Source organism: Balaenoptera acutorostrata, chromosome 12 (assembly GCF_949987535.1).
Source record: "Balaenoptera acutorostrata chromosome 12, mBalAcu1.1, whole genome shotgun sequence".
NCBI classification, from domain to species: domain Eukaryota; kingdom Metazoa; phylum Chordata; class Mammalia; order Artiodactyla; family Balaenopteridae; genus Balaenoptera; species Balaenoptera acutorostrata.
This window is the reverse complement of record NC_080075.1, coordinates 51,182,621-51,205,831: the sequence shown is the minus strand read 5'-3', so window position 1 is coordinate 51,205,831 and position 23,211 is coordinate 51,182,621.

Sequence of the window (23,211 nt, the reverse complement as noted above, 5' to 3'; positions counted from 1 at the left end):
GTATGAATTACTGAATAAGTGTCCTCTTATTACCAATTTGTTCAGTCTTTATATTAATTGGTTTTAGAGAATCATCTCCTCCAGATTTGCTAGTAGCATCCTGGTAATCCTTCTTGTGCCAATCAAGTGAGTTTTCCTTTATCTTTCTGTTTAAAGACACAATCTCTCTGTGACTCTACCTCAGAATCATTTCTAAGTGTATTTGCACTGATACACAAAAAATAAAAGGTTAGTGTGACTCGAGACTGACTCAGACTCTGAGCATCACAAAGGGAGGGTCTATTATGTCATTACGTTCCCAGAAAATAAGTGTAAACTAGATACTTATTAAGTAAACGGACAAACAGATGAACAAATGAATGAGAAGCATACATCGGAGCCGTTCATGGTGCTGTTTCCCACATTATAAACATCTTATACATTGTAATTTTATCAGTTGATGACTAAAGGAACCTGGCACTCATTTTACCTTACAGACCCATTCTAAACTCTCTATCAGTTTAGGTAACATGACATATTCTGCTCTATTATAACAGGGAAGGGCCAATTTTGACTCCATGTTGGATCTGTTTCTTTGACTTTAGCCTTTGCTTTTTGTTGCTTTTGTTATTATAATCATACATAACAGCCTGCCAACGGGAACCATACCCACCTGTGAATGGCTGCAAGAAAGAAGAAATTAACACATCCCCTCCCTGAGGCTGGCCATTCCAGGAGATGTTTAGCAAGACTGATGGCCCTTTTTACTTTACTTCCTCCCTGGCTCTCCCTCTCTATTCTGCCTTTTTACTTTACTTCCTTCTCTGAGTCTATAAAAGAAACTGGCATCCAGACCCCATAAGATGGTTATTTTGAGACACTAGTCTGCCGTCTTCTCGGTCTGCCGGCTTTCCGAGTAAAGTCGTACTCCTTGCCTCAACACCTTGTCTCCCGATTTATTGGCCTGCCATGGCCTGTCAAGCACAGCGAGCTTGGACTCGGTAACACGATCAGTATAACATTCTGGGTTTCCCACGATACTTTGCCATTGAAAGCAGTTTCTGAGGAATGACTTTTAGACATCAAGGGCATCCAGTTTTAACCTAATGGTGCTAATGTGGCAAATCAGTTGGTATTCACTTGTATTGACTGCTTATTGAATCCCATATGAGTTTTGAATTCTGTGCTAAACACTGAGCATTCAGAACTATAAAACATGGTGCTGAGCTACAGGGGTATACAATGAGGAAGCATAAGTGAAAAAACATTGCAAGGCAACACATGCCATGTGCAGATGAGTGAAAGTGACTAAAACTTCTCTTGGCATTCAGAGAACTAAGTCATTCTGTATGGATGAGTCAGGAAAAGCTTCACGAAGAATTTGAACTTAAGTGACAATTTGAAAGATTCAGACCAAGTACATAATAGACAAAGGAGGAAGCATGAACAAGACTACAGGGGTTAGAATTCATATGCTATTCAGGCAGCACACAAAAAATGGCAGAACACCAATGATTAAATAGGCTGTGCTGGCCAGAGTAGAAGACTGGAGTAGGCAAGTTATTTGTGCTGAATCTGAAGACACTATAGACGATTAGATAGTATATGGCTGTCAGGAAAGGAAAACTTTTCCTCTACCTTGATAGACTGTTACTGGGGCCATATGAATTAAACTAACAAAAAGATTAATAGGGGAAAAAGGAATACAATTTCTATGAAAATTTTGCATGCATCAGAGTTCACAGAAGAGAAGTGAAACTCAAAGAAGTGGTTAGACTTGACGGCTTATATACTATTTTAACAAAGGAAAGGGTGTTTGGACTTCAAGGGATGATAAATCATGGGGAAATGACAAAGAAATACATGGGGGAACTAGTGGAAGATGAGGATTATTTTAGTAAGGTCTGTTTATGCAGACTCAGCATGGTGTCAACCTTCTGTCTCTGGTGATAAGAGTGTTCTCTCTCTCTCTCCTCTTCCGGGTACAGGTGGGGACATCTTCACAAAGGAAAATGTATGATCTACTTTTAGACAGTTCAGGGGAGGACAGAAAACTCTTCCTACATCTGCTGATTCTCAACTTCCTTCAGCTCAAAATAATACTTATGGCAAAGAGGCATATTTAGAGTGGCATATCCTAATCCCCTTCATGGCCTTGGATAACTAGTTATGGAACTTGGATTGTATCTTATGTGTAAAAAAAGCCATTCAACGATTTGAACAGGAGATAAAATGTTTCCCATCCCTTCACCTCTTCTAGTTTGCCTGTTGTACTAGCTGATCTCTAAATACTGTCCTTTGCTGATATGAATACGGAGGAACTAATCTCTGATCCAGTGCTCATCTCAAGTCTCCTGAAAATTTGCTTGAGAGACACAGTCTCAACTTATCACTGCTGACCTCCTGATCTACTGATAAAACTTACGATCACATGTCTACTTCTCCAATTGGTAAAAGAGGTAGTAAGGTTAGCTGTGTAATGGGAAGAGAATAGGAAAAAAAGATTGGACACTTCAATCTTAAATATCCTATATGATAATATATCTTTCTGGGTCTCCTGCATCACTGGGGAAATAAAGAAGAAATGAAACTATATTTGAAAACTGCACTCAACCTGTTATATCGTTTTCTGACAAATATCATGAAATCCAAATTCCTCTTACCAATCTTGAGTGTTATGAAAGGAATTTTATCTTTACTAATTCCTTGAACAATTATGATAGCTTTTATAATTATAGTCTGAGATAATACCAGCTATTCGCAGACAAGATGAGATGAAATACCTTGACATCAGTTGCAGAAGCATCACATAATTCCATTAGGAGCATTTAGATTGCCGTAGCACCATCTGGATATCTCTTTGTTAAGGAGTTCTATTTCACAGATTAATGTACTTCATGATATATTTATTCATGGGTGAAGAGTTAGTTGATGAAAACAATGCAACAGTAACTTGCTGCTATTCTTTTATCTTCAAGAGAGCATCAATGCCTCCTTTTTCAATACACCCTGGATTCTTAAACCAAATTGTAGGATTTTAAATTTCTGAGAAGATGTTTATGCACAGCACAATTTCACTTTTTTTTTTTTTTTTTTTTTCAGATGAACATTTCTTGCGAAGCATGGAAGGGAGAAGGATCAGATTTTAGCATGAAAAGCACAGAAACAAAAGTTCTATCTGCCAGTAAAAGGACTGTCTGAGGCGAATAGTATTAATCAGAAGGCGTATCTACAAAGAAGCATTCGATTAAAAGAAACCAAGCAGCTTCAGTGAATATAGAGTAATATCCTTTTCAACTCTGGGCTCCCAATCTAGTACCCTTAAATGTTTATTTGCATTTAAATTGCTTGAATAACAGTAGGATATTAGTGAAATTCCTCAGAAGGCAAATAGTCAAAAGACTCCACTTAAGGCCTGTAGTTAGTGATTCTCATTGCAGTACCACAGAACACCTTCTTTAATAGGATGCCTTTAGAAGGCAGTCTCAATTTGTAATTCTGGGGCATGTGCAATGCGATTAACAGCTGTGTTTGCCATGTCTTTAGGATGCTTGAGACAAAGGCTATGGCCTCCTTTCTTTATAATGGCCACAAAGGATTATAATTATATAATTATGCATGGAAATTATGTTCATAAACCCATGGATTAATAATTCTTTACCTCCATATGTCTGCCTACCTTGAAATCTACATCATAGAGAAAATGAGTAATATTTTCACTAGTTGAAAAAAAAATTCCAATTGCAGTAAACAAGTTATTGTCAAATACCCTTTGTACAGCAATAGATTTTTAAAAAAATTAATGACTACCCCTAATCCTCCCCCAAAACCTGGAATAATATTTTGATGTTCTGTTTACATATATCCAAACACTTTTGGATCTAGGTGCTCAAATGTCTGAAGTGTCAATAATCGGAGCAGCTAACATTTAGGAACATTTTATTTTCACTATAAAAATCAATGCAATGCTTAGGCAAAAATACTGCACAAAACATACTCTTCATGTAGATTAATATCTTAAATACTAAATTGGGCAAGAGAGATACATCTGTGAAAAACTAATTACTTGAGGGAGGTCAGTGGGAGGAATGGAGGGTGCTCATAGGATGGGGCTAGGGTGCTCCAGGAGAGGTGGCAGGCGGGATCTGTGGCTGGTGGGAACCCAGGTAGCTACTAATTGTAGGTTGAGCGTTGCATTTACTGATCAAACTCTGAATTAAGCTTCAGTAACAAAGGGAAGTATGTTTAATGCAACTGCACCTCATTGGGACATCTTTAAACTTTATCTCAAGGTTAGAATGCAGTCAGCATACTTGGGACAGCTAAAACTCCTATAGAAAACTGCAATCTTTCTGGCATGAAGAACCAATGACAGCCACTAGAAAGGGTGGGGGAAAATCCCAGAAGAAGAGCCAGAGAAGAAAAAGCTTGCTGATCCCTCATGTAGAGAGTCCCAGAAACAAACTTTGTGGATTGGTGACTTAGGATAAGATGGGCCACCCATATCCTCTGCCTATGGAGATTCCGGGAACCAAGACCCCCAACACAACTGAAGAGAAGATTCTCAGCAGTTTGGCAGGATGGGATCTAGAAAGTATACTTATTTTGTTGTACACTAGGGTTTATGACTGAGATTCGTAACCATTAAACATGTTAAGATGATAAAGAATTTGTGAAGTCCTGCTGTCAATAAACATATATAGCTAATGTTTTCCAAAGTTTAAAAAAAAAACAAAAAAAAAAACAAAAAGAAAACTAATTACTTGGGAAAATAAAATGGAAGTAGATTATGTGTGACAAATTTTATTGTTTTAATAATTTTTCTTTGGAGTGTCCTATTGCCCTTCTTATTTGCTGACCTATCATCAGATTGCTGTAATGAATAATTTATTGACTTTTTTCCCTCTCTTTTGATAAGAGAAGAAAGGTATCAAGTGCAGAAAGGAATTTAGACAGCAGTAATTCCAGGCAGTCATGCATGCTACCCTTTAACTACAGGCTCAGAGATTACATATGTGTGCGTGTGTGTGTGTGTGTGTGTGGACATGCATCTATGTGTGCCTATATGTATATGTAAATATGTGTATCCACATCCAGATCCATACCCATTGCAAAATTAGGCAAATTCAAAACAAGATGGACAAAGAGCAAAGTGATTAGTTTTGTCCTGCTGCTGCTTGTTACTAAAATCAAAACAGCATCACCTCTGTACTGAAATACTATAAGTAACTAATGAGAAATAATAGCTAATACATGTTGAGCATTTGCTAAGTGGCAGAAGCTGACCTAAGTACTTTTTATGCACTAATTTGCTCTTTATAACTACGCTGTAAGGTAGGTACTATTACTATTCTTTCATTTTTTTGAATAAAAAACTAAGGCACAAAGTTCACACAAATTTTTCAAAACTACAGGACAAATAATGGGTCGAGAAAAGATGTGAATCCAAGTAGTTTGTGCCAAGTCCTTTCTCTTAATCACTATTTTATGTTGCATCCTGGTTGGAAGCATAATTGAATGCTGAAATATTTTGGAGCAAGTGGCTAAGTTAATAAAATCTACTGTACTTTAAGTTTGCACCAAGAAATTTAACACAATTTTCTATGCTTTTGCGTTGTTAATGTATTAATTGTCTCATGCTTTAGTGTTAATCCCCACAAATAGTTTTCAAGCTCCTTGAGCACAGGTACAATCCCCTTTGTTGTACATATTTGGAATGCCACCAAACAGGTAATATAATGCCACATATATAGCAGGTTTTCAAGAAATGATCTATTATTTGATAAATAATTAATATGCTTGAAACTTGTCCTCACTTTATCTGATAAATTCTATTTCATAGTTCTCAGTGTTAGAAGATATATTATGCTTAGATTTTTCAGTTTTGTCACTGAAAGTATAAAATCTCTCTATAATATGCCTGCAAATGGATCATCTATTCTAGGCAGGAACTTCTCCGTTGACAAGGAAACATGGATTCCTGCTCAGATCTTATAGAAAGTATATTCAAAAGAAGGGTTCTCTTAGGTTGCTTGTTTACTTTCAGATCCATTCTCCACTGTTCCCTGCTCTATTCTGCTGCACTGCAGGGGCTGACCCTGCAACCACATTTCCTAGGCTCCCTCTTGCCCACTGGTTCTGGGTGAGGCTTCCTAAAATACGCAGACAGGAGACTGAAGAGTGGGAAGAAGAGAGCCTTGTAATCTGGGGTAATTTATCCTGAAAGTGGCCCTCATGGTGGTTATAACTGTCATCAGATCACCCTGGTTTCTAATATCTGGTAACACTTTTTCCTTGTGTCCCAACTGACCCAGGAGTGCCTACCCATCTCCTGTTTGGTCTGTCTTTTCTATTACAAGTGTAATGAATTCCCTGCACTAAATTCCTCTTGTTTAAAATACTTATAGTGGTTTTATTTTCCTTACTGGACTCAGACTGATGTGAGATCATTATAGATACATAGTATTTTGTGACTCACCAAAAGTTTGTGTCATACAGATTTGGTTCTATTATCATCCCTGATGTTCTTTATTTTCTACTTGATTTAGTTATTTATGTAGCATCAGTAACAAAGTTTCATTCTTGTGTAACAGGTCATGTATATTTACAATCCAATGACCTCCTTCCTCCCTACTGCTTACATTCACTGGTTCACCAACAACCTCATGTTCTGAAAGAAAAAGTTACTATAAAAAATAAACAAGTTCATGTGAGTTATGTAGTTCCTGTTTTTTTTAAAACCACAGCTATGTTTTTGATGGAGAAAAAAAGACCCACAAGAAATAGAAGTTTTAAAGGCAATCACTTCTGTAAAAAATGTCCCTCAGAGGACATGCTTTATCTCCTTGTATTATTCTGTGATTGTCATCCACTTAAAAATAAAGGATGGCTTCTCAAGTGCCTGCCAACTAAAAGACAGTAAAGAGTGGCTCCTTTACCTTTCAAAAGCAGTGACTGTAAGGACCACAGATTGTGCTGTCATCCACCAGAATGCCAAGAGAGAAACAACCGTAGTAAGTTTTACATACTGTTGGCATTCCTTAATTACATTTCACATCTTGGTTCCTAGTGTGTAACCATAGAACCCACAAAATATTTCCTCTGATAAGTTCTGATATAGAATTATTGAAATGCAGAGGTTCTATTTCCCTAATTAAACGGAGAAAATGTAGTGTTATCCTCCTATGTTTTTTTCATCTCTGACTCCCTTACTGCCTCTAGCAGTTTCCACATTAGTAGGTTCTGAAAGATAAGGGGCTAAAAATGGTGCTAGAGGAAGCTTCGTTGTTGAGTTGTTGTTTTCTTTCTTGGAAATAGTTAACAAGCCTTCATCCAATAGTCAGATATATTTTTTGAATATCTATTATATATATACATATTCTAGGTATTGCAGGGTATACAAAATCAATATACAAAAATTCTCTACCCTTTAAGACTTCACAGTTTAGGGGAGATAAAGTTAACAAAATCAAAGTATGTACGTATGAGTGCATATATGTATATATATATATATATATATATATATACATAAAATTGTATAGTTTTAGTAGGTATAGTAAGAAAGAAAAACAATCATCTGAGCTTGATCAACACCAATCAGCAAAGATTTCTTAAGGGTTTCCTTTTTGCACCACACTAGTTTGACATTTGTTAAGTTTTAGAGAAAAAAATATAGCATTTGAACCAGGCTGTGAAGAATGGATCTGTGGATCAGGTATGAAAGAGTAAGGGGTGAGCAAAGAACACTACAGGCAAGAGGTCTGGTACAAACAAGAAACGACTGAGTTTGGTGATGAAGTAAACTTGTAACTCGGTGTTGAGATATTCACACTTTCCCCAAAGTTTATTTTAAGTTCAATAAAGGTATTGCTGGAGCATAGAGAAGACAAATATAAAACATGTGTCTTTATGCTATAAACATTATCAATATCCTCTTGTTTGATAATTCTGTGAAAGATTGATTTCTTCTCCTTTTAATTTATACAACAATTTATTTATATCAATATGGACTCAGGTATATTTGTTTTCTACTTTGGGTTATAAGCCAATATTACGTTTTTGTTTCTTTGCTCAAATCATTCCAGATTTGACCACTGGAAGCTTTACAAGTTGGTTCCTGTATCCCTTGACACACACCCATCTTTTGTTTTTTGAATACTTCCTTACTTTCTGATACTACAAGAGTCCCACTATCATCTTGTGTTTTCCCTGCCCTTAAGCTAGAATCAGGCATTGCCCCAAGAAGTCTTGGTTAATTTTATTGGAGAGTGGATTTGGGTGCTGGGTTCATTATTACTAATGAAACCCCTCAGGTTTCATTACCTACTCTCAGCAGACAGAATAGGTAATATATTTACGTATACTAACTCACATATCAATCTATATCTGTAATTGTCTCTGTATCTATCCTTATGTATACATATTAAGCAAAATTTAAGACCACACTGATGTGTCTGATTCTAATTCAGTAGCACAAGTTTTATTCTAGCCTTACTTTCTTGTTTATCTGTAACTTTCCTCTCCAAGAGTGAGAAACCTGACTCCTGCCATCTGCCATCCATTTACTTACTTGTTCACCCTCAGTATATGCATATAGTGGTTTCAGAATTGTTCATCTGTACTTCTGTAAGAAACAACTTTACCAACTAGAGTACAGAGTTTATGTATAATTCCTTTTGTTTAGGGTCTTATAATATCCAGTCAAAACATCTTTTTCCAAAATTACTTAGGTCATCTCCTTCTGTTTGTTCTTATTTGCTTTGAAAATATTAAAGCTTACTCCTTTTACTGTACATTTCTATGGGATAAAGTCAGGTATCTGTCACTCCAGTACCAGAAAGAACAGTTTCTTCATCCTAAAAGTTATCTCCTGTGTGTCCCCTTTGTATTGACTTCACTTAAGTTAATTAATGATTATCAGAAAACATCCACTGAGTGACCAGATGGGAAAACTTCTTTAGCTTTCTAATGCCAATCTAAAATTTTACCCCCCAGCTCTCTATCATTTATTTAAAAAAAGATAAACTTCTTGGTATGATATGTAAGATTCTTTATGATCTGGTTTCTCACTCATTTATTCTCATCTGGTTTCTTCCTACTGAATGACTCATCTTCTTTGAGTAAGGAAGTTAGTCACTCTTTTCTTAGTATTCACACAGCACCAGAAACAAACTTTTATTCTAGCATTCCCCATACTGAATTGTAACCATTTATGTACATTTCTGTCTCCCTAACTTGAAATGAGTGTCTTCCTAGCTGATGCCTGATGCTATTCATCTCTGTGTCTCCAGCAATTTGAACAGCTCCAGGCACGTAGTAAGCCCTTGATCACTGTTGGCCAGGTGAAAAAGGGCGTGAGTGAAGTAGTGTGCTTGATGCTGGGGGTTGGCAAGGGGAAGTCAGAGGCAAAGGCAAAGGTGATGATTGGGTCCCTAGCTCCAAAAAGTATAAGGTCTCTGCTATGGACTGAACACTTATGTCCCCACTAAATTTATATGTTTAAGTCCTAATCCCCAGGATGGTGGTTTTTGCAGATGAGGCCTTTGGGAGTTAATTGGGTTTAGATGAGGTCATAAGGATGGAGCCCCCCCGCCATGATGGGATTAGTGCCGTTATGAAAAGAGCAAGAGCTCTCTCTCTGCCATGTGAGGATACAGCAAGAAGGCAGCCATCTGCAAATAGGAACGGTGCCCTCTCCAGACCTCAAATCTGTTAGCACCTTGATTTTGGACTTCCCAGCCTCCAGAACTGTAAGAAATGTATGTTTGCTTTTTAAATCATGGTATTTTGTTATAGTAGCCCAAACTGAGTAAGAGTCTCTGAAGATGCAAACTATCAATACAAGTCAGTAAAAGTTAATTAGGAAATGAATGACTCCATAGAACATTTTTAAAGTTCTGTTTTTGACCTTTAACCCTGTGAAAACAAGAAAAAGGGTAAGCAATGTATTAGTGGTTCCCACCTAATATTTTTTTCTATTAGCCCCTTAAAAAGAGATAGCATGTAGACTATATGAGGGTTTGATAATGGGCTTTTGTTAAAAATGTAGGAAAATCAAAAATGACTTTGTTCTAGGAAAGCTGACAAGGAAAGAAGAATGGTTTGATTCCCATGTTTATCAAATTCTGTTTCCCTGAATAAGATAAAGAAATCGAACCAAACACGAATCTTACTCAGAGTTATGAGGGAAGCAGACAATGAAAGGAAAAATCCCCAGCTTTGCTGTAACAACCTTACGGAGGTGAGTCAGTGAGAACGAAGTGCACTCACATAGCTGGGAGCTGGTGGAGAAAGCTGATCAGGTTCCAGCCTGTGGCTGCTGCAGCTAACCCAACGCGCGTCCATCTGCAATAACGCTCAAAGTCAGCTCTATTTTTCTGACTAGCCGCTTGCCCAACCCTTCTCCCTCTGTCCCAGCTATGGGATCTAGCCACATATATCTCAAGTGGGAAAATATCCAGAGACTATGCTTAATTCCATTCTGTGTTCACAAAGATCACAGCATTTCTGATCACAGCTTTTCAATGTGTAGAATGACAATAAACATGCCTAAGTCATGTGGAATTGAAATAGGCCATTTGAATGTGGCCAACTTGGAGGTGCCGTCTGCATCAAAGGCATGCACAAGAAGTAAAAACGAATACTCAGAGGAAAGATCATTTGAGGATTGGATATTCAGGCAATTATTCTAAAGAACTGGTCAATTTTTAGCTGAGTCTTCAAGACTGAGTGTGATTTTAATGAGTGAAGAAAATTTTTTCTAGGAAAGAGAAACTGCATGGAGGTGAGATCGTGCAAATACATGTGGGTCAGTGACTACCCTAGTCTGAGTAGAATAGTAGGTTCGTGAAGCAGAACGAGGCATTCAAAGACTTAAAATATCATTTGAAAGCTGTAGAAAGCATAGAGATAAAAATATTACTTGCCAAACAAACCTACAGAGAACTAGTCTCCCCCAAAGGAAACACCCATATTTATTCTACTGTTGACTAAGTAACAGATGAGGAAAGTAGGTGAGGTACTTTCTGGAAGAGTTCCTCACTGCTGACCTCTAGTTTTTAAAAGTTTGTCCTGATTATGTTTTGACTCCACTGACAGGGCGTCAGTGTTACAGATTCTGGATACTTTTTTTTTTTTAGACTAACAAAAAGAAAGCTGCTCCAAAAGCAAGGTCAGAGGCCCTTCACTGACCAGGGAAAACAGAATCTCTTCCTTTTTTTCTCAGTCTCTTCTCAAACACTTTTGCTGATTGACAATATGTAAGATGTTCGTGCATTCATGAATGTTTACCTCGAAATTGCAGTCTCCTGCAACTCTATGGTTTCCAAGAAAATTATATTATTTCTAACAACTTAGGCAAATGATTCAATTGTTCTTCCATATGACAGCTTCACTCAGTTTTCATTTTATGAGGCAATAAATGTTTCCTACTAGCTGGTTTTACTCAGCACATTTAGATGAACTATTTATTACTAAGCATATAATATACGGTAGAAATTTAAAAAACACATTTATTCCAAAGAAAATGGTTTTAAAAAACTCACTGTGGCATTTACCTCCTAATAACCACCTCTTTAAATTATTTTCCAGTTCATCGTGTGTGGGAGGATTATGTGTGTTGTGTATCAAGGTGCATGTGTGTGTTGTGGGTTGTGTATTAAAATCCTGGTAAATATAATTATGAATGCATCAAAAGCAATTAAGCTACTTGATTCTGATTAGCTATATTGTCAAACTGTATTAACAGCTGACAGTATGGGGGGAAAATCCTCTGACTACTCAAGATTTAATTTACTGTACATTATTCTATTCTCTGAAGCTGACAAATCATTTTGAATAAAGCATTATATTTCATTATATAAAACTCTATTCTTTTCTTGATACACAATGAGTTTCAACTAACATTGTGTATGATGACTAAGGCTGGCAGGTACACATGTATCTAGTTTCGTAATTATTCTCATTATTATTTGCGTAAACACAAAGCATAGCCACCTAGAGTCAGGCTTGCCCAGGATCCCAGTACCTTAGCATCATTCACAGACCTGTTTCCATCTTTGTAGCTCTCTGATTTCCTTTAGGCCATAGTAACACCTGTCCTTGGTCCACGCAATTGTGCAGCCAGCAGGTGGAAGACCACTTAGCACAGTGCCTGGCTCAAAATAGGCACTCGATGCCTCTCTATATAGGGCTAAGGTGGGGACCCAGAGGGTGAACAGACTCTGACCTAGAATTACAACTCAAAGTTGGTGTCTCAGTGTCGCCAGTGCCAGCTTGCCAGCTCTCGAGGCCCTGCAGTTAGCTTCCGGACTGCCTGACCATGACCAGCTTTCTGGCTACGCCCGCTCCCTGACTACCCTGCTCCTGGACTACACTTGCTCTCTGACTACATGCTGCTTCCTGATCACACTCTGCTTCATGACTATACTTGGCTCCCTAACGATGATCTATTTTTGAGACACCCTACTCCCTGTCTACACTCTGCTTTTTGCTTATACGCTGTCTCACGACTACACTCAGCTAGGTGATCCCATACCGCTCCCTGCTACACACCCTGCTACCAAAATAAATTCTATCCCCTGACAGCATCCTATAACCTGCCTATATCCTACTCCTTCACTCTCCCCTAGTCCCAACTACACTCTGCTACTTGGCCACCCCCTACTTCCGGACAGCACTGAACTGGGTGACTACACTGTGCTCAGTGATTGCACTCAGCTCCCTACCATATTGTGCTCTCTTCCTACACCCTGCTCTCTGCTGACACCCTTCTCCCTGCTAGCACTCTGCTTTTTGACCGCACTCAGCCCCTCAACTGCACTGTTCTGTGACTACATTCTGCCACCTGACGGAGTACACCCTGCTCCCCAGGACTCTCTGCTTGATGGCTGTATTCAACTTCTTAACTAGCCCCTGCTCTGTGGCTGCGGCCTGCTGCCTGACTACCCACACTCCCTGACTGCGCTCACACCCTGCTCAGCTCCCTGACCACTCCTGGTCCCTGACTACCCGCTGCGCCGTGAACACACCCTGCTCCCTCGCTACACTCTGCTCAGCAATCACACTGTTTCCTTAGTCCACTCTGCTCCCTCACTGTGTCAACAACAGCCCCACTGCCTTGTTTCTTTCCACTTAGGCCTGTCTTGTTGGCAACTCTTGGCTAACCTGACTCTCAAAACTGTCATTCTGTAACACATGTAATATCTGTTTAGTTCTGATCTTATCTAGTGTAGTGGTGGGTGGGTAGTAAATAGTTTAGGCTTTGTGGGCCATGAAGTCTCTTTGGTGACCACTCGACTCTAGGGTTACTGTGCAAAAGCAGCCACGGACAATATGAAAACAAATATTTGTGGCCGTGTCCCAACAAAACTCTTTTTATAAAATCAGGCAGTGGGCAGGATTTGGTCCATGGACCTTAGTTTGTCAACCCCTGGCCTAGAGTATTTTTTAATCTCTGGTAGGAGACAGTACATTTTTACCATTATTTTTACCATTTTAACTGAAAATGAATACTTTCTTATATTCTGCTTAAAAGGGTGAAGGGAAAGGCAGATCAATAATTTATATAGATTCAAGAAAAAACAAATGGGGCCTTAAAATTGTCTAATAAGAGTCTTGTTTTTCAAGTAAGGAAAATTAAACTATAGTTATTTTTCTACTCTATTCTTTTGTTTCCTAAAATAAACTCAGCTTCATGTTGGAAGAACTATTTTTTTTCCGACTCAGTAAAAGAAAACCCCTGAAACATCTAACAGTCTATGAATGACAGCTCACTTGCAAGTAACTGATGACCACATGTATAAGGTCATTTAAATCCTCTAGAAAGGCAGCAGTGGTGTCACAGTACCTTTCCCCCTTCTTAACAATACTTGTAATTCCACTGTTAATTATATTCCTGCAAGAATGTTTTAGACTCCCAAGGGAAACATTAAACCACAAGTTACTTAACTCTTAAAGTGAATATTTCACATCCTCTATGAAAATAAGGTTTTGATAAATGAAACAAGAAGAGAATATATGAACACTTGGTGTTGAGGTACTTGTGGACAAATTTTATGCTTCTGATCAGGGGCTCACGTCAAGTGCAACTTTTGAACCAAGTATTCAATTTAAAGCCAGTCACATTATTTCCTAGCTATGAAATCTTGAGCAATTTATTCACTTCTCTAAGCCTCAATTTTTGTATCTCTAAAATGGAATAGTAATAGGGTAATAAACGGGACTGGATACACAGTAAGTCCTTAACAAATTTAAGCTACTGTGATTACAACTATCTAGGTCCTTTGGGCTGTCAGCAACTCTCACACAAAGGTTATATATAAACGTGGCATTCGTATAACTCCTGGCATTTTCTGGATGTTTATAGTTTTAAACTTTTCTACTAAATTGGTTGAAATGTAATCACTATACAACCCTGGGAGCAGACAGTATTCGTCCTGATATATACATAAGGAAATTGAACCTGAGTAAATGTAAATGGTTTTCACTCGTTCATTCAATTTTTTAGTAGTGGAATCATGTATTCTTCTCGAGAGATACAAGTATCTCAGAGAATCAGTTACCTAAATCACACCTAGTGGCTTTGTGGGGAAGTACCTCTCTCAAAATGCTAGACGTGGGCCAAGGGCAAATCAACTTCAGTTGTTTCTAATGTGCCCTGGAAAACTTGGGCTTTTTTCTGAGAGGGTCAGCCTGGCACAGAGAAATTCTCAGTTTCCAAAAATTCTATTTGTAGTCACTCTTTGATGCTTGAAGGAACTTCACATGAGGAAAACCCCTTTATTTGACAATTTGAAATACGGCTTAAAATAGATTTTGGCAGATGGCACTGTGTGGTTCCACTCCTACTTACATCTCCACCTTCATGTTCAGCTTCTTCTCTTTTGTCCTCCCCATCCATCTAAGCTGGAGGGCTCTCTGTTCCTCAAACTCTCCTACTCCTAAGTCTTCCAACTGCATTTCTGTCCAGTTGAAAACAAACCATTATTCCCTTGCAATTGCCATTAACGCTTTATATTTCAGCATACATATCATTTCCTTAAGAAAGCATTCCATATGCCCTCAGACTAAAGTTAAGGTATCATAATTATTTAAATTATTATATTTATATTATATATTATAATTATTTAAATGTAAGTCTGAAAGTATTTCCTTTATGTCTCCCTTCCTCAATAAAAGATAAGCCCCACAGAGGCAGGAATCATGTGTCTTTTGCTCACTGCTCATTCCTCAGTATCTGTCACATACTCTGCACTCAATTAATATTTGATTGACTGAGTTGCATTCCTATTCAGGGGCAAGTAACCAATATCACATCCTCTTCCTGAGAAAATCATGATAAGGGAGTGCACTGAGAGAGCACAATGGTGCTATAAACCTGACTGAGGTTGGGGTAAGAGGACATAGCATAGAAAGAGGCTGTTTCAGAGACTAAAGAGAAACATAACCCATTCACTAATTTACTTTCCCTTCCATCCTAACTAGAAGACAACGAATTCTCCTTTTTTTCTACACAGTACATTTCTGTGGACTAGGAATAAGAACATGATTGTCAGGTATCAATTCAGATGGCTGCATGGTGGTTACCACCCATGGGAAGCATTGGAAAAGAATAAAAGATCACATTCCTGAGAAGGTCAAGGTGAAGTCTCATATTCAAAGAATCATAGAGAAATTGTCCTGGCTACAGGGTTCCTGAGCACAGTGGCGTGAGTTGTGCATTTCACACAACTCATGAGGGGACCTAATTCACACATATTTGCAGCTGCCTTCTATCTAAGTGGGCTTTTAGATATCCTTTTGCTTTAATTATTCCAAGGAGGACAGCGCGTAGGTCCCAGTGGCTAAGACCACTAAGATGAGGAATTGATGCATTAATTAATATTTTATCAGGTCACGTTCAACAGAGCCCTAACTTTACCAAATAAAGAATTCATTTATCACCTAACAAGATGTACGCAATTTGGGACTGGGGCAGCTTGTTTAGAAAATCATCAAGGACTGAGACTCTTTTTATGTTCCTGCTTTATCACCTCTGCTTATAAGATAGGTTGGGACCTGGAGGATTTGAGCTGGGCATATCTCTTCTTAAACAACATTGAAGTGTCTTAGTAAAGGAAGAACAGGGATAGTAGATGTTGGGTAGGCAAATAATAATGTCTGGCATTCTTAGGGTTACATCTAAATGTAGGACAGCAGCTCCTGCTTTCTGGTAGGAGACGAGGTTTGAACACTGAGTCTGAGCCAAGTATGCTCTGGATCTATTTCCTAACCTGGTTAATCATAAGTATGGGTCTGTCTAACCAGCGTGCAACTTCAAAACATTGATTTTTAAAGTATTAAAGAATGGACAGGGCTTCCCTGGTGGCGCAGTGGTTGGGAGTCTGCCTGCCAATGCAGGGGACACGGGTTCGAGCCCTGGTCTGGGAAGATCCCACATGCCGCGGGGCAACAGGGCCCGTGAGCCACAACTACTGAGCCTGCGCGTCTGGAGCCTGTGCTCCGCAACAAGAGAGGCCGCGACAGTGAGAGGCCCACGCACCGCGATGAAGAGTGGCCCCCGCTCTCAGCAACTAGAGAAAGCCCTTGCACAGAAACGAAGATCCAACACAGCCAAAAATAAATAAATAAAAATAAATAAATTAAAAAAAAAAAAAAAAGAATGGACAGAGGTGAAAGGAAAGAGGACAAAAAACATCTTTTTGAATGAGATGCTTGAAAGGGATCGTAAAATAAAGAGGCTTAAAGAATAAGTAGTTAGAATAAAGAGAATAATACCATTTAATTTTCAAAATAGTAAAAGCACTGTCTAGGTGTAGGTGGATAAGAAGGAGCACGCATTTAGGTGTTGGCCCAGTAATTATACATAATATTAGACTACTTTATTTCAACAGAACCTGCAGGGACTAGATTCACTGAATAACAACATCTAATTATATCAACAAGGATATCACTATATTCTGCAGAATGGGACAGTTTCATGCAAGAATTTTGGGGCCATACTTGGGATTAGCAGTCCCTTTAAGAGGTACATGTACATTCTTTTTCATAAGAGATATAAGAGCTGCTAAGGTACCCAAAGGGAATACATTTAGAGTTTTCTATTTTATTTAAATGACTCAATCATTCAGATTTCTGAGGGAGAAAAATGTCTCCAGCATAAATGACGAGGTAAACTCTTTCATACATAATAACTGTTTCAACTAACCAGATCTTCTCTAATACATTGCCTCTTTTGAATTAAATTATTCCCATTAAATAATTACGTACTTTTGGGTGCTTCATGTTGCAACTAGAAAATCCAAATTAAAAGAACTTAACTTAGAAACATAACTATCTACATAGCTCTCTTTAGTGTCTTTCTTCAGGTTATTTTATCCTTTATTTCTACATTTTCTTTATCATACTCCCTAAGAGCAGTAGCAAGAACTTGGGACCTAGTGTGAACTAGAGACAATTATTCAGTCTCTCTGAGATTCTATTTTCTTATCTGCCGCTCAGAGATAAAGAGGTATCTCCACTGGTTTGAAGGAATGATTAGAGAAGTAAAATGTATGTATAATATCTAGCAGAGACTGGCACATAGTAGGTGCTCAGTAAAAGTTAATTTCTCAATCCCACCTCTCTTCTTTCCCTCCACCTCCACCTCTTTCTTTTTCTTGTGGATGCAAAGTGTCAAGCCATTCCTCTTAGTTTTGTAGACTATCTCTTCTCTCTTGACTGTCTCTTTGCCTTTTTTTCACCCAGTTGCACCTTGAACACAATTGTTAAATTCAACCTTGACCTGAGGGTTGAATTTGAGAAAGTGATTAAGACTCAAGAATTACCTCCCTTGATAATATGGGAATTAAAACTCTCACAAACGTTAGGCTCCCAGGAATGCATTAAAACCAATCCAGCGGGAAATGACTTGCTGGCAGTCAGTCCAAGCATCCTCAGGAGGATCCTGTTTCCCATGCTTATGCTGGCTGGGTCAATGCTACCCACATTCAGGTGCAAACATAAAGAGAGAGTCATTTTCTGCATGGGGCAATGTCTGTGGCTGTTCTAAATGGGGAATGTGAAGTTGCCATTCCCAGTGAGATGGGGAATTTTTAGTGTTAGAATTATCTAACATTGCCTCAGCTAGGCTTACAGGGTTTAAAGCAGAGCTATATAACTCATTTGATCTCAGTGGGACAAGCTCATTGGAAATATAACATCTGTTTACCTAATGTTTGTCTCCTCATGTAAGTCTCATTGCCTGACTGCTTGAAGTAAGGCTTAAAACTTTCAAGCAAGTAAACCCAAAAGTGATCATGGACACAAACATCATGCTAGAATTATATCTATATCTTTCACTATACTAAAAAATTCTCATTATCTGACAGGATCCTTTGCCTCATTATTTAACCTCTTTCCTCTTAACCAGGCAAAACAATTTTCTTTGTATACATCTACTTAATCAAGCAGTAAACAAATATCAAGTATCTTTGATGTTTCAGGTTCTATGATAGACAATAGCATAAAAGTGGTGAGGAAAATAAACATATTCCCTTGCCTGTCAAAAAATATATATACTAAGCAAATAGTGACAAAGCGGTCACCATTGTTTTGTCTGTTCAGCATACTTCTAGAATGAGACCTTGTCACACATATATGTCTTTTTTTCTGGTAATAGGCACCACCCCCTAGAGGAGTGGCCATGTCTCTCTGACTGGTCCCATCACATTACTCTATATTTCTTTAACCACAGAGACTGGTCCAGAGCTGGGCGTGTGACTCAAACTGGCTCAGAAGGATCCTTCCTCTGGATTTTTCTAACTATAAACAATGAGGAAGAGCCCAGAAACTTTTGGCTGCCACGATGCCCACCAGATGAAGAAGGTTCATCTGAAGTAGGAGAGGATAAAGCCAAGCACAGACAAACTGAGTATAAATGGGAGAATAATGAAATCCTACCAGTTTTATCCTTGTTTCCAGAGCCCAGAGTCCCTGGAGGTCACCTGGTTTCTATATTTCGTCTCTTTAGATTCTGGGAAATGCCCAGGTATTGTGCAATATTCACACCGTGTAATCCCATTTTTGTTATATTTCTGTCACGTGTAATTAAAAACATTCTTACCAATGAAAAAATATAAATCCATGTTTATTAAAGGTGGTACCTGCCTTAAAGGAAATACTTGGACCAGGAGAGCATAAACCAGAGGGAGTCATCTCATCTAAGAAGGCAGGGACAACTACCCTGAGGAAAAAACTTTTAAGCTAAAATCTGAAGGATCGGGGCTTCCCTGGTGGCGCAGTGGTTGAGAATCTGCCTGCCAATGTAGGGGACACAGGTTCGAGCCCTGGTCTGGGAAGATCCCACATGTCGCGGAGCAACTGGGCCCGTGAGCCACAACTACTGAGCCTGCGCGTCTGGAGCCTGTGCTCCGCAACAAGAGAGGCCGCGATAGTGAGAGGCCCACGCACCGCGATGAAGAGTGGCCCCCGCTCGCCGCAACTAGAGAAAGCCCTCACACAGAAACGAAGACCCAACACAGCCAAAAATAAACAATAAATAAATAAGTAAAAATAAAATTAAAAAAAAAAAGAAATAAGAGGAATGAACATAAAAAAAAAAAAATCTGAAGGATGAGTCTGTGTTACCTAGCAAAGGAGGGAGAAGGAAACAGCAAGTGCCAGGGCCTGGCGGCATCATGTTTGAGCTCCTGAGTGAAGGCCAGAGTTGCTCAGAGCTCACCTGCAGACCCAAATGGTCAAGGGTCAAAGCGCAGAGAGAGTCTTATGGGACATGTTTTTTTCCTGCCCAGGGTTATAAACAAACACTTCCTCACATGTATATCACAAATTTAATTTGTGGACAATTTTGACCAGCTGGCATTGTATTATAAACTCTGTGATAACCAGAACTATATGTTCATAATCATTAGTAATACCCACTCTCCTACATAGCTTATGGGGAAGCTAAGTGATCCTATGACTATGAAATAAATACAGGCAAAATGAAATATGAGTGAAAAAAAAAATTGCCTAATGGACTTTTGTTCTGTATACACAACCATAAGAGCTGAGAAGAAAGTCTGTGCCCCACAAAATTTCATTAGGATAGGAGATTCTACCAGTTAGAAAAATGGGTGATTACCTTGCTGGAATTTAGTTTGCAAATACAAATATTTAACTAGTATCTAGGGCATTCCTGAAGAGATTGATAGATAAAAAATCCAGAAAAAGAAAGTATTCTTTTTAAGATTTGGAAGAAAGATGAGAGAGCAAAGGGGGAAATAAAGTAGTGGGTATTCCTGCTTAAAATACTTACATATCTTTTCAACACATACAGATTTTTTCTCTTTAAATTCTATGGGCCTCCCCATGTCCTCAAGTCCATTCTCTATGTCTGCGTCTTTATTCCTGTCCTGCCCCTAGGTTCACCAGAGCCATTTTTGTCTTTTTTAGATTCCATATATATGTGTTAGCATACGGTATTTGTTTTTCTCTTTCTGACTTACTTCACTCTGTATGACACTCTAGGTCCATCCACCTCACTACAAATAACTCAATTTTGTTTCTTTTTATGGCTGAGTAATATTCCATTGTATATATGTGCCACATCTTCTTTATCCATCCGTTTGTCACGGGGAGGGGGAAGGGTAAGCTGGGATGAAGTGAGAGAGTAGCATTGACATATGTACACTACCAAATGTAAAATAGATAGCAAGTGGGAAGCAGATGCATAGCACAAGGAGATCAGCTTGGTGCTTTGTGACCACCTAGAGGGGTGGGATAGGGAGGGTGGGAGGGAGACACAAAAGGGAGGGGATATGGGGATATATGTATACATACAGCTGAGTCACTTTGTTATATAGCAGAAACTAACACAACATTGTAAAGCCATTATACTCCAATAAAGATGTTAAAAAAAAAAAAATCTATGGGCCTATGGCCATAGTCATGCACCAGAGGGAACAGACATTAGTGGTGATTTAATGGGAATAGATACATCTAGAAGGAAAAATAAACATTAACCAGCAGCATTATGTAAAAATTTAAGAAAAAATCATAAACCCGCGCCCACTTATTATATTTTATTGCCTAGGAAAAGACATTGCTTATAAAAACATGGCTTCACATAAAGACCACAGTCATTTAAAAAATAATTTAGGGCTTCCCTGGTGGCGCAGTGGTTGAGAATCTGCCTGCTAATGCAGGGGACACGGGTTCGAGCCCTGGTCTGGGAAGATCCCACATGCCGCGGAGCGGCTGGGCCCGTGAGCCACAATTGCTGAGCCTGCGCGTCTGGAGCCTGTGCCCCGCGACGGGAGGGGCCGCGATGGAGAGAGGCCCGCGCACCGCGATGAAGAGCGGTCCCCGCACCGCGATGAAGAGTGGCCCCCGCTTGCCGCAACTGGAGAAAGCCCTCGCACGAACCGAAGACCCAACACAGCCAAAAATAAATAAATAAATAAATAAATAAATAAGAAAATCCTTTAAAAAAAAAAAAAAATAATTTACCAGTAACTTGCAGAAAAAAAGATTTAAAAAAAAATTATAGCAATGTTATTTTATTAGAAGGTGTAGTGATGTGCGTCATGTTAAGGTAAAGGAAATCTCACTCATTCTGGCTCAGCCTGTTTCCATCAGTGGGAAATGATTGACTAGCTCAGGCTCAAGACTAGCTGTGTGTTAAATTAAGGAACCCCTTCAATTATCACTGTTATCCATATTCCTAACACAGCTTATTAACTGCATATTTCTAGGTTCACTGTCTATATTTAGTATTGTAATCTTCTTTATTAAACATTTCTTTTACTAAAGTAAATGAACGTGTCACTAAACAATAGTTGTTAGAATTGTTCCAGTCCATTCTCCTCAATTATTTATGAAGTGATTTTTTAAAGTCACGTAAGGGATGGAAGAAGAATCAAGGAAGCTTAGGTTTGGTTGGGGCAAAAAAAAGGAAACAAAAAAACGGAGCAAAACCTGCTGCTTAAATGGAGGTGGCTTGCTTCCTTTGAAGTCCTTGTGAATATTGCTTAATATCGCTAACTGAGAACTCTCATTAGCATTAGAAAGCTTTAATTAAATGTTTAGTCCCTTGTGCTGGTTACCACACCACTTTCAAATTTTGTAGGTCGAGCCCTCTGCGTTACTTGTAGCTGAAGACGCCTAGTCTTCTGCTTGATCTACAAGCCCTTAATCCTCTGGCCCCTGTCTGCTTCGCCAGTCTCATCCTTACCAACCTCTTCGCTGATCATTCTCACCCCGTGTCTAATTACTTTCAGATTCCCAAACAGCTCAAGCCTCTTTTACTCTCAGGGCTTCCAGAACACTGCTATGGGCTTAGGACACCTTCTTCCCTCTCTTCTCCTCTTTCACTTACCCCTGTTCTCTTTTACAAACTCACAACAAACACAGTCTTTTTCAGGAAGCCATTTCTGATATCGCTAGGTTGGGTTAGGTGTTGCTCCAGTATATAATCTCCCGGCATTGTGTGCTTAATTCTAACATAGTCCTTTGCACTGCAATTGAACATTTATTGTGTTCTAGTGCCTGGTGCAGTTCATATAATAAACGCCCACTAAGTATTCAATGAATAAATAGGTTAAAAAATAAATCACAAGTGAAAAAACTATGAACCAGAAAATCAAGGAGTCACTCATTCCTTAATAAAACTGCAAAAATAGTTTAATACCCTAAATAACTCTGATATCTTCGAAACTTCCCATCTAGTTATTTCTAAACCAATTATTTGTACTTCTGTTTATTATATTGGTACCTTTTAAAAGCCCTCTCTTTCATAAATCTTTTGAGCATAATTAAATTGACACCAACTTATATTTAACTCATCTGTATATCTGACTTGCAAAAATAATATTCATTTAACACTCATTTTTCTCCAAAATATGCAGTCTTAAAATGGCACTGTACCCATAGCTGATAACTGTCTTCATTATGCTAATCTAGACCAACTGAACGAACAATTCCTTTTGAAAAATGGCCGGTGGCCTCATAACTTCTCAATTAATTGTCTATGGTATATATTATTCACAGTAGATTCTACTTAGAATTATAGAATTTTGGTTTGGGGGAACCTTAGCAGTCAGCTAGTCTGGGTAGAATTTATAGTTCAAGCCCATCTAGTTATCTGCTTCAACTCTCAAGACTGTTTACAGCTTTACAATTTCATAGCACAGTTTGGTTCAGTGTCAAGGATGTGGACAAAACATGTAAGACTACACAGGCATGGGAGAAATC